This window comes from Bidens hawaiensis, unplaced genomic scaffold, assembly GCF_021521415.1.
Source record: "Bidens hawaiensis isolate Kalapana, Puna unplaced genomic scaffold, B.hawaiensis_p1.1 tig00025571_1, whole genome shotgun sequence".
NCBI lineage: Eukaryota > Viridiplantae > Streptophyta > Magnoliopsida > Asterales > Asteraceae > Bidens > Bidens hawaiensis.
Window position 1 is genome coordinate 226,175 of NW_027494083.1, and position 11,565 is coordinate 237,739.

At 41.2% G+C, this 11,565-nt stretch overlaps 1 pseudogene across 1 annotated transcript; it reads right to left on the reverse strand.

Annotated features, from left to right (window-relative positions):
- Positions 1-221: 221 nt before the first annotated feature.
- On the reverse strand, positions 222-10,936 carry LOC143571769 (pentatricopeptide repeat-containing protein At4g35850, mitochondrial-like; annotated as a pseudogene). The gene is made up of 14 exons (XR_013142153.1): positions 10,921-10,936; positions 9,352-9,487; positions 9,193-9,269; positions 3,446-3,546; positions 2,728-2,793; positions 2,535-2,632; positions 2,343-2,456; positions 2,046-2,255; positions 1,885-1,960; positions 1,705-1,798; positions 1,546-1,611; positions 725-801; positions 513-614; positions 222-395 (listed from the first exon to the last, which is right to left on the reverse strand). The product of XR_013142153.1 is annotated as a pentatricopeptide repeat-containing protein At4g35850, mitochondrial-like (transcript).
- Positions 10,937-11,565: the final 629 nt, after the last annotated feature.

The window sequence follows — 11,565 nt, forward strand, 5'->3', positions numbered from 1 at the left end:
GGTATACATTAGCAACTTACAGGTAAGAATAATAAGATGAAAAAATTTATATCTCCATGTACAGGTACCATGACGGAAAAAAGAAACGACACTGAATCCAAAAATTCTATGGAGTTTCGCGTATTGTATCAAAAGCACAAACTTTAGAATGGCAACAAAGACTTTTATTACCACTTATTAGCAAAGCGGGAATTGTTTTGTGTCAATCATATGAGAAACAAAAAATATCAAAACTTCTGCCTAGAGTACAACAAAACCAAATACTTCAATAAACCACATAATCATTAACTTCTGTCTCCAAATTGTCCCAGAATCCATCCAAATCTTCCACGCAATTTGTCCATAGTACGCGCCACCACCAACAATCTTGGATCGTCTTCAGGTATCTCTCGATCCTAAATCGTGATTAAAAAAAACTCAATAACAATATAACTTTTGAAATTGTCAGCTACCATTTTGCCCATTAACAAACTACCCATCACCGAGATTAAAAGAATTGATTTGAGGCTCACCTTTAAGCCATTGTAATATGCTTGAACAGCAGGAAGAGATGGAACAAAATTACGCGCTTGCATTAGATCCCATACCATATTAGCGATCGTGTATCCACCAGTCTGCAAACAAAGAATTAAATTTAATAAAGGAATAATTTTAACACTTAACAATAGATTAAAAAAAGTTGCAAAGAAAAAATTAAAAAATAAAAATTTTGAAGCCTGCTTACCTTTTCACCAGAAGCTTTAAGGAGGAGGGCATTGCCTGTTGAGGGAACAGGTTAAAACGCCTATCACTCATCTCTTTCTGAATCAACAAAATAGACAGCAATTACATATTAAACAATTATACACATACACACACGTGTGCGTGTGTGTGTCAGGATTATTTCAGAACTTCCAGATAATTTAATAACTCTTAAAAACCAATCATTTTACTTATTTATTTTATAAATTTAATATTATTTGAGGATACAGATACTTTTGTCATTTATTATAATTAATTTGTGATTACATATAGTTCTTTAATTTCTTAAATTATTAGAAATTCTGAAGTAATCCTGATATATAACACACACACACACATATACAAGGAGAGGTTCATTACAAAACACTAAATATATGCGAGAAAAAAAAACCTAAATCATTTAATTTTTCTATTAATGGTTCATATACTTTAAAATTTTCACTTCTTACATACAAATATCTATGCTATGTACACAAAAAACCACAAAATTAAGTTTTAATGTTTTTCTGATTTTTAAATGTTTACCTATGCATGTGTAGGTTTTATAAATATACAAAACTTGTTCAAATTTTTTTTTTTGATTTTGGAATACATAAATAAAAATTGCAATTCAACCATTTTCTTGTATTTTAAAAGCTTTTAAGTTGAACAAATGGTTCTTCTTTCTGTTCTTGCAGAAAACTGCGTTCTGCCTAGAACTCTCGCCTTTAAATGTATGTATGAATGTGTATAGATAGATGAACAGATATTTTTTGAAAGGAGATAGATGGATAGATATATGGTGCCACATCAATAGTAGCTTACCAGTTTTTCTAGAGCTATTTCCATACCCTTGGGAGTGTAACCAGTCATTGCTCCCTCTATAAGCATCTACGGTAGAAAGTACTCGATTGGTTAAAAATAGCAGCAAAACAATCGTATTTGTTGTTTACACGTCACTAAATAACATTATCCCAAACTTACAGTATATAGCTCTGGCATAGGTGGGCTGTTAGAGCTCATGTAATCTTCAAATACTTTAAGCCCGCGATCAATATCTCCAGAATTTAAGTAACACCTAAATTTAATTACAACGGAAAATCAATTAAGCAGTTCAGGTAAGAGACGAAAGTAATTAAGCAGATTCTTTCTGTTACTTATTACCTCATAATTTGCAACAATATGAAGACATCAGGACTCTTATTCTCTTTTTTTAGCATCTCCTGAAGGTATCCACCGCCTGCAACATTAAACATGGCAAAAAGATTAATAGTCACAACGTAGCAATCAACGATCATAACAAATTTAAGTTTTTTTTACAGTACCTGAACATCTTTAAGGTCAGCACAAGCGTGAAAAGCAACATGATATACTGTGAAGAACCTTTGCACAAAACCACCCCTTCTGTTAACATAATTAGCAGTCGGGATATTATACAACTCTTCCTCAGTAATGCCCATCATGACATTTTCAGCACTGTCCCTTGTTTGTTCTATTGAAGACCACCCTTTTGACTGCTCAACAAGCTCCAGAATCTTTTCAAACAAATGAAAAACTCAACTTTATTGAATAGTACATTTTAAACACACGAAATATAGTAAGATTAGTCTCTTTAACTTTACCTTGGCAGATGTGTCATTAGCAAATGGTGTCTTGTTTTTATGTGCAGCTATGAGCCCCGCATAGCAAAACTTGTTTAAACCAAGACCGGCGTCATGTCACGAATAATCGCGTATCTGAAATGACACCAGTTATTAACTAACCGAATTAGCAACAACGGGAACAAAACTTTGAGTAAACACTGAAATGCATACACTTGATCTACTCGACCAGAAGCTGCAAATGCATTAATCAAACAGATGAATGTCTGTCCATTAGGCTTTACATCAAGCTTCTTCATTTCTTCAAAAATCTTTACTCACAAGAACAACAAAACGATTAATAGTTCATAATAACATCATATGCTATTGCCTATCAAGGTATAATAAAGATACAGGGAAAATATACCCGTGTTGCTTCAGCAGAGTTCTTACACTTCCCACATGTTGAGATCATGAAGTTGTACAAAACAACCTATAACAGCTTAACAGATATGAGCAATATAGATGAAAACTAAATAACCTAAAGCCCAAAAGATGAGTCACAAACTATGTAAAAAAATCAAGTAATTTAAAAGAATTTAATAAATATGTAACTCAAATATTTTAGCCCAAATGTATAACAATCATTTAGTTATTAATTGTCAAAATGATTTACAACCAAATTCATATTTTGGGCCGATTTTTTTATTTCATACCAAAATTGTCAAGCTCAAATGGCAAAACCGAAAAGACCGAAACTAAATCGAATCAAGCTGAGAAAACTGAAACTGAACTATTTTCAAAAAATTAAAAACCCAAGTTTCAGTTTTTGGTTTGGTTTTAGCCCAAAACCAACCCAAACAGAACCCCTACATGTTCCATTAATAAGACTTTAATAAATATGTAGCTCAAATATTTTATCCCAGATGTAAAATAATCACTTAGTTATTAATTATCAAAATGATTTAGACCCAAATTCATAACTTTAAGCCAATTTTATTTTTTTTCAAACTCAAATGGCAAAACCAGAAAGACCGAGACCGAACGCTTTTCAAAACTTTTATAAACCAAAGTTCCAGTTTTCAGTTCGGTTTTATTTATCATCCCAAAAGCGACCGAAACCGAAGCATGATATGCAAGCTTACATCGGGAATGAGACCCATGGACTTCATCTGATCACGAAAGAAGAAACAGTCCTGCAAGCGGACGGCTTTCATAGTACCAGCAATCAATGCCCGAAAGGTATCTGAAGAAACACTAATGGACCCCGGGCAGATTACGGATAACCTGGGGGTTAAGTAGATGTTTCCCACGAGGGTTAGGTCCGGCAAAGATGGTTCTTCTGATAACCTGCAAAACAGACACCGTGAGCTCATCACTGAGAAGGGGGGGGTACCTTCTTGTGACCACCCTCCGGCGTGAGAATCAGACTAGATTGCTCTTGAATATAAGTGTATATTAAGAGATTGCTAGAGCAGATATCAGGTAATATATCAATATATGAGATAAGATATAAGATACAAGATGTCAGATAATACCATTCCAATGTGTTGGAGTATTTACAGCCGAAGGTAGATTTCCAAGCAGGTACAGCCGGCTGAATAGTGTTCCTGTTCTGCCAACTGTGGGCTACGCACATGCCATGCTGGTGGTTGGTGGGTAGGCAGCTGCTGATAGTGACCAGGCCGGCTGTGTACTATTCCTGTTCCACCAACTGCAGGCTATGCACGTCCTCCGACAGGTTGGTGAGTAGGCAGCGGCTAATAGTGACATACAGTACAAGAGCATGCTGCTCGTCATACTGTTGTCAGTGAGCTGTCGTATCTTTGGTCAGATCTTTTGTCCATACCTCGTCTGGTACAGTACAAAAGATCCTCCAGTATCGTACGGACTGGCTCATTTGTGCGGGAGTGTTCCCGGCTTGCTCATCTCCTCTTCAGGTGACATTACTGAATTATTTAAGAGTTAAGTGCCTTGTGCGTGTAGCCTTGCTTCTCAGGTGGCTTTCCCTGATGGCTTGTATCCGCAGCTGCGGGAACAGGCGGAGTACTTCACCATTGGGAGGCTTTTCCTGCGGGAACAGCTTGCGTACTGCGCGTAAGGACGTCACGTCTCAGAGCATGGTGGGTTCTGCGGGCCCAGTTGGTTTCTGCGCAGACGTCCCTCTTCTAGGGGTTGCGAGTTTAGCCTTTGCGCAGACGTCCCTGTTGGGGGTGAGTCTTGCGGGTTCAACTGCGCAGACGTCCTTTGAGGTGAGTCTTGCGGGTCCAACTGGGCCCGGCTCGAGGCCCGTTCCAAGGCTGCCCAAGCTGTTAACGAACAGCTTCGGCTGGCTAAGGAAACTGCACGGAACGCAACTGAGAGGGCCACCAAGGCTGAAGCTGTTGCCGAGCCTCTACGCATTGAGAATGAGGAGCTTAAAGCCAAGCTAGAGAGGCTCCAGCAGACTCATGATGCCTTGGCTATGGAAGACGCCAAGAAGCTCCAAGAGATCTTGGACCAGAGGGGCGTGCTTGACCATACTGAGCGGAAGCTAAAGGGCGTTGAAGAGGCTGCTGCTAAGGAAGTGTTGCTCGCCAACCTTACCAAAAGTGAAGCCGAACGCGCCCGTAACCAAGCTCAAGCTGCCCTCCAGGAGGCTCTGGTTACCAAGGAATGGCTTCTTCGAGAAGCGTTGTCGCAGGTAAGCTTAACTTCATAATGTCTTTACGCTTTTCTTTGTACTTAGAAAAAGTTTGACACATTTTCTTTTTGTAGGTTGTGCATCGGGTCTTCACGGATACATCTTATGACGATGCTATGAGCGCAGCCCTCAACGCTTCTCATGAGGATGGGGAGAAGGCCGGCTTCTTGCTTGGTCTAGGGTTCGTTGAGAAGGGCATCCCGCCTTCCAACTTCCCTTTATATGATGTAGATACCGAAGCTGTATATGACCAAGCAGTGAGCCAGTATGCCACCTTCCCGCATCCGGTGGTGGAGAAGGTGAACGAAGTTGCTGCTGCTGATGATGGGCTAACCATTCTTAAGACCTTCCTTGAACCGCCACAGCCAACTGATGGTGCGGGTACAAGTGGGTTTGGGGGGAGTGGTCCTGAAGCTTGAACGTTAAGATCCCTTCCCACTGTTAGGATAGGTTTACATTGTATAGATTTATATTCTTGTAGGCGGGTAGATACCCGGCCATTCTTGTAATACTTGGATTATAAAGGAATATAAATCATTGTGCGGGTAGGACCGCTACTTTCACTGGATGACTTGCTTTGTAGACGTTGACTTGCTCATGCATATTATAGCTTAATTTGGCACTTGTTTTGCCGCATAAACAATATATGATTCGCTCGTGCATACTTTAGTTTAACTTAGCAATTTTCCAAGTGTTTTGAATAAGTTAACCTTTGAACGTGGTAGATAATAGGTTGAAGTTTTGCTTCCTCCTTCGTGATTGTGCGGGTAAGACCGTCACTTGCACTTAGTAGGATGGCTAAACTTTACCTATATCTGACCTGCGTGGAGGTTTTCCTCATCTTTTCGTTAGAAATTTTCTAAGTGTTTGGAATAAGTTAACCTTTGAACGTGGTAGATAATAGGTTGAAGTTTTGCTTCCTCCTTCGTGATTGTGCGGGTAAGACCGTCACTTGCACTTAGTAGGATGGCTAAACTTCACCTATATCTGACCTGCGTGGAGGTTTTCCGCATCCTTCCGTTAGAAATTTTCTAAGTATTTTGAATAAGTTAACCGTTCGACGCGCGGTTGTCAATAGGTTAGTTGGGTTTCCTCTATCATGATTTGTGCGGGTAGGACCGGCACTTTCATTTAGTGGGATGACCCAACTTTACCTATAACTGACCTGCGTGAAGGTTGGCCGTTTTTTGTGTTTATGCGGGTTTTGCCGCCTTCCATACGCAACGACCTACTTCCCCACTTATGTATGCGGTGAAGACCGGCATTTCAGTATGGAAAGTTTACAAGTATAAATGTAAGATCATCAGCGTCAATGTGATAAGGAGAATCATTTCCATTAGAAGTGGCTCTGGGCCTTTTCTTTTACAAGTTTGGAATTGATCTACATGCAGACTGTGTAATTGAGCTCCCTTCCATGTTCTTGGGAGTGTCATCGAGCCTTTCGAGCCGATATGCACTTGGTTCAGAATCTCGTTGTTTACGCAGTATGTAGTCTCCGACATTGAAGCTGCAGTTATATTTGTGTTTTCCCCAACTGGGGTTCTACACGTATTAGCCTGCTCAGCGTTCATTACGCCACGAGGTGCGTGAGCGTCCCATCTCTGACAAATGCTTTGAAGATGTCTTTCAAGTCTACGCATTCCTCGGTGTTGTGGCCTCTTGTCCTGTGGAAGTCACAGAATTTGCTCTGATCAGTGTTGTGACGCTCTCGGATTATTGGAGCCTTTGGCCATGGGAGTCTCTCAGTGTCGAATATCTCGGTGACGCTTTTGGTGAGTGGCGTCCATCTGGAGTTCCGGTTTGACGGCATGTTATCCTTTCCGCCTAACCGAGGGTGCGAGCCGGATGAGGTGTCAAAGTTTACCCTTGACTGCCAAATGCCTAGCTTCCTCTTTTTGTTTAGTCTGGCGGTAAGGACATTGTTTTCTCTTGTTTTCTGGGTGTAGAGGTTTGTGCTTTGGGGAAGATCTCTACCCAGTTGCTTTTCCGTTTCCGCGAAGCGTTTAGCTGCTGTCATGATGGCATCCCATGTGGATGGCATGCCATCTTTACCCATTAAGGTGCGGATGAGCTCTGGGTCCTTCGCGCCCTGGATGAAAGCAGCGCGAACAAGATCTTCGCTAATCCTGCCCAGACTTAGCTTCTTTGAATTGAAGCGCGTGATGAAGTCTAGTAAAGACTCATCTTCCTCTCGGATGCAGTTGAGGATTGTCCATTGTTCTTCAGTGTACTTCCTTTGTTAACTGAAGTGTTGGCTGAACTTCTGTTGGAAGTCTGTCCAATCGTAGATGTGGTGGACCGGTAAACGGTCAAACCACGCTCTGGCTGCTCCAACCAGCGTCATCTGGAACATATAACACCACGTGGGTTCCGTCCAGTTGCTGACGGTTGCCCCCGTTATGAATCTGTTCAAATGATCGTATGGGTCGGATATACCATCATAAGTGCCGATGTTGGGCATCTGCTTGGCACTCTTCGGGGCGATTGCTTCCGCAATGTCCCTTGCAAACTTGGACGTTCCCGCATTTGCAACAGTTGGTCTAAACGCTTTGGAGAAGTCACGTGGGTTTCTACCCGCGTTTTTTGGTTTGAAAGTTTCTCCAAAATTCCTTCTCGGTTGGAAGTCCGTTTCCTTACGCTTCCCTTTCGCCCTATGGCGAGGGTTTGCGTCGGTGTCGGATTCCTCCGAATCATCGTCCAAGTACTCGCGCTCATTGCTCATGATGAGCTGTTGAGTGCTTCCGAATTCGTCAGCCTGTTGGAGTGAACGTAAGCGTTCATCCAACTCAACTTGGAATTCCTTTTGACGTGCTTCCGCCCACGCTTTAACTTGATCAAGTGTTTGGTGGGGGAACCTCGTCTGTCGTCTTTCCGCTTGGGTATCAATGAATCCCAGGGGATGATTGTTTACTGCACTTGCCCCGGCTCGAGTGACCGGGGTAGTGTTTGTAAAATTTACTGCACTTGCCCCGGCTTGGGTAACCGGGGTAGTGTTCGTAAAACGTGTGTATTCTCCGGTGTTCCCCCCAGTAGCTGGGGTTGTGGTTACCGGGGTTTCTTGGTTACTCCCTGGCCTGGGGACCGGAGTAACGTTAACCATCTTTCCAGAAGTTTTGAAAAAACTGAAAAAGAATAAGTTGTAGCTTTTATGCACGGATGGCGCCAATGAAGAAACACTAATGGACCCCGGGCAGATTACGGATAACCTGGGGGTTAAGTAGATGTTTCCCACGAGGGTTAGGTCCGGCAAAGATGGTTCTTCTGATAACCTGCAAAACAGACACCGTGAGCTCGTCACTGAGAAGGGGGGGGGGTACCTCCTTGTGACCACCCTCCGGCGTGAGAATCAGACTAGATTGCTCTTGAATATAAGTGTATATTAAGAGATTGCTAGAGCAGATATAAGGTAATATATCAATATATGAGATAAGATATAAGATACAAGATGTCAGATAATACCATTCCAATGTGTTGGAGTATTTATAGCCGAATGTAGGTTTCCAAGCAGGTACAGCCGGCTGAATAGTGTTCCTGTTCTGCCAACTGTGGACTACGCACATGCCATGCTGGTGGTTGGTGGGTAGGCAGCGGCTGATAGTGACCAGGCCGGCTGTGTACTATTCCTGTTCCACCAACTGCAGGCTATGCACGTCCTCCGACAGGTTGGTGAGTAGGCAGCGACTAATAGTGACATACAGTACAAGAGCATGCTGCTCGTCATACTGTTGTCAGTGAGCTGTCGTATCTTTGGTCAGATCTTTTGTCCATACCTCGTCAGGTACAGTACAAAAGATCCTCCAGTATCGTACGGACTGGCTCATTTGTGCGGGAGTGTTCCCGGCTTGCTCATCTCCTCTTCAGGTGACATTACTGAATTATTTAAGAGTTAAGTGCCTTGTGCGTGTAGCCTTGCTGCGCAGGTGGCTTTCCCTGATGGCTTGTATCCGCAGCTGCGGGAACAGGCGGAGTACTTCACCATTGGGAGGCTTTTCCTGCGGGAACAGCTTGCGTACTGCGCGTAAGGACGTCACGTCTCAGAGCATGGTGGGTCCTGCGGGCCCAGTTGGTTTCTGCGCAGACGTCCCTCTTCTAGGGGTTGCGAGTTTAGCCTTTGCGCAGACGTCCCTGTTGGGGGTGAGTCTTGCGGGTTCAACTACGCAGACGTCCTTTGAGGTGAGTCTTGCGGGTCCAACTGGGCTCTGCTGGGACCTACCTCTTCAGTATCCTTTTCGGGCTTGACTCCATCGAGCATCATATCATCATACACATCTCTCAACAACCAATTCCTACATAATTAGGGTTTGCAATTACCAATTCCAATAATAATAATAATAATAATAATAATAATAAAAAGCGTATTAATTATACCTTCGTTGAGAGGTGATGGATCCGATAACAGTGTTGTATTCGGAGACATTGTTGGCGTAGTTTCTCTTGGCGTAATCTTCGGCGGAAGCCGTAAACCCACGACGGCCAATTGCTGCCAGCAGTGACTGCCGATTGGCTGATGAGAGAATGAAAATGAATGTATTGAATTAGTGTGATGAATATAAAAAATATAAGAAGTGAATAGAATAAAACCTACCGGAGGAGATTGAACGGAGGAGCTTCATAGGGGGGTTCTTGGGAGGTTTGGGAAACAAGAAGCTAAATCAGATGACGGGAAATTGTGTTATGACGATTGACAAAGTATATAATAATAATAACTATTTTTGGATTTTTAATATTTATATATGTATGTTTAGATTTTTATTTTTTTTGTTTCTTAAATAAGTTATTAATTTTTAATATGTCCATATTTTCATATAAAATATTTTATAAGATTAATTTTTAATATAATGAGATATTATAACCCGTTTAAGAGCTCTCTGGGTTTGCTGAGACCTTTACCCGTGAATTCGGGTCAAATGCGTGAGAAGCCTTCATTTACAAATAAAGCAATCTGATGGCTTGAGAGAATAGTTGTTTTACATTTTTCGTTTTTTAAGATTTAGTTTTTGGATTTTAATTTTATTTATTGTAAGAAAGTTAATAATATACTTAGGGTTTTATGATGAAAGGGTTTCATAAATAAATGATATATTATAACCCGTTTAAAAGCTGTCTAGATTTGGTGACTCATGACCCACTTATGTTTTTTGCTATAAAATTGTTTATTAATTATAAATAGATATTAAATTTTAGTATATCCCTATTTTATAGGATTTTCATATCAAATAATTAGTAAGATTAATTTTTAATTTAAGGAGATGTTATAACCCGTTTAAAAGTTATCTGGTTTTTGTAAGACCCATACCCATGAATTTGAGTTAAATCAATGAGAGGCCTCCATTTAAAAATCAAGCAATCTGGTGGCTTCCATAAAAGGAGGGAGCGACCACATCGCGACACGTAGGATTTTAGGGGTTTCGTTTATTTATTATAGGTAATAATAATAATGATGATATAAATGCTTAACATATCCTTAATGTTCGTATCTATTACTACTGGTGAGCATAAGCCGGATAAGATTCATGAAACCTAGCTGGATTAGACATGGTTAGTTACAATAAGGTCAGTTCTCAAGTTCTAAGCATAACATTAAACAGTTCGGGGTCGGGTCTAACTATTTTTTCTTTACATAAACCGGGTAAGACTCAATCAGACCTAGTTACTTACATAATACAAATTCGAGATGATGACATATGAGACAGATGTCACGTATTGATATTGCACTAATGAGTAGAACCATTTGTGACACCCCAACACAGTCATGAAGTTCTAATAGATGAGAAAAAATGGTCGTGAATTGTAGCATAATTATGTTATGCTTCTATGGGATGTCGTGCTATATTTTACTATAATTCATGCTTAGTTCGTTTTGATTGCATTAGAGATATCTGGGGTGATATGTGTAAGGAGTTGAGTTTTGATTTGTTACGTGTCGTAAGTATTTACAGGCTTGAATATCCATTATAATGTTCAAAGATTCACTTCTTCGATCACTTTTTTATACACCAAACTACTTGTTAAATCATGCATCAACAAGTGCCTTCAAAAGGCAAGACTCATATGAGGCTTGGTATGGAAACCCAACATTACACAATAACATTTGGATGCATTGCCTATGCACATGTGCCTATTGTTAGAAGTAAGTTGGATGATAAATCAGAAAAATGTGTTTGGGTTGTAGCTTAGTGGTAAGAAGCAAAGCTTCTTTGGTGGAGATCTAGGTTCAAACCTGAGCATGATGATATAATAAATAAGGTGTGTGTTTAGTTGTTCAAAAAAATGTGTGTTCAGATAATACAATGAGAATTCGAGGGCTGAAGAGGTAGGTCCCAGCAGAGCCCAGTTGGACCCGCAAGACTCACCTGGAAGAGGGACGTCTGCGCAGAAACCAACTGGATCCGCAGGACCAACCATGCTCAGAGACGTGACGTCCTTACGCGCAATACGCAAGCTGTTCCCGCAGGAAATGCCTCCCAATGGTGAAGGACTCCGCCTGTCCCCGCAGCCTCGGATACAAGCCATTAGGGAAGGCCACCCGCGCAGCAAGGCTACACGCACAAGGTACTTAGCTCTCAATCATTCAGTGTCACC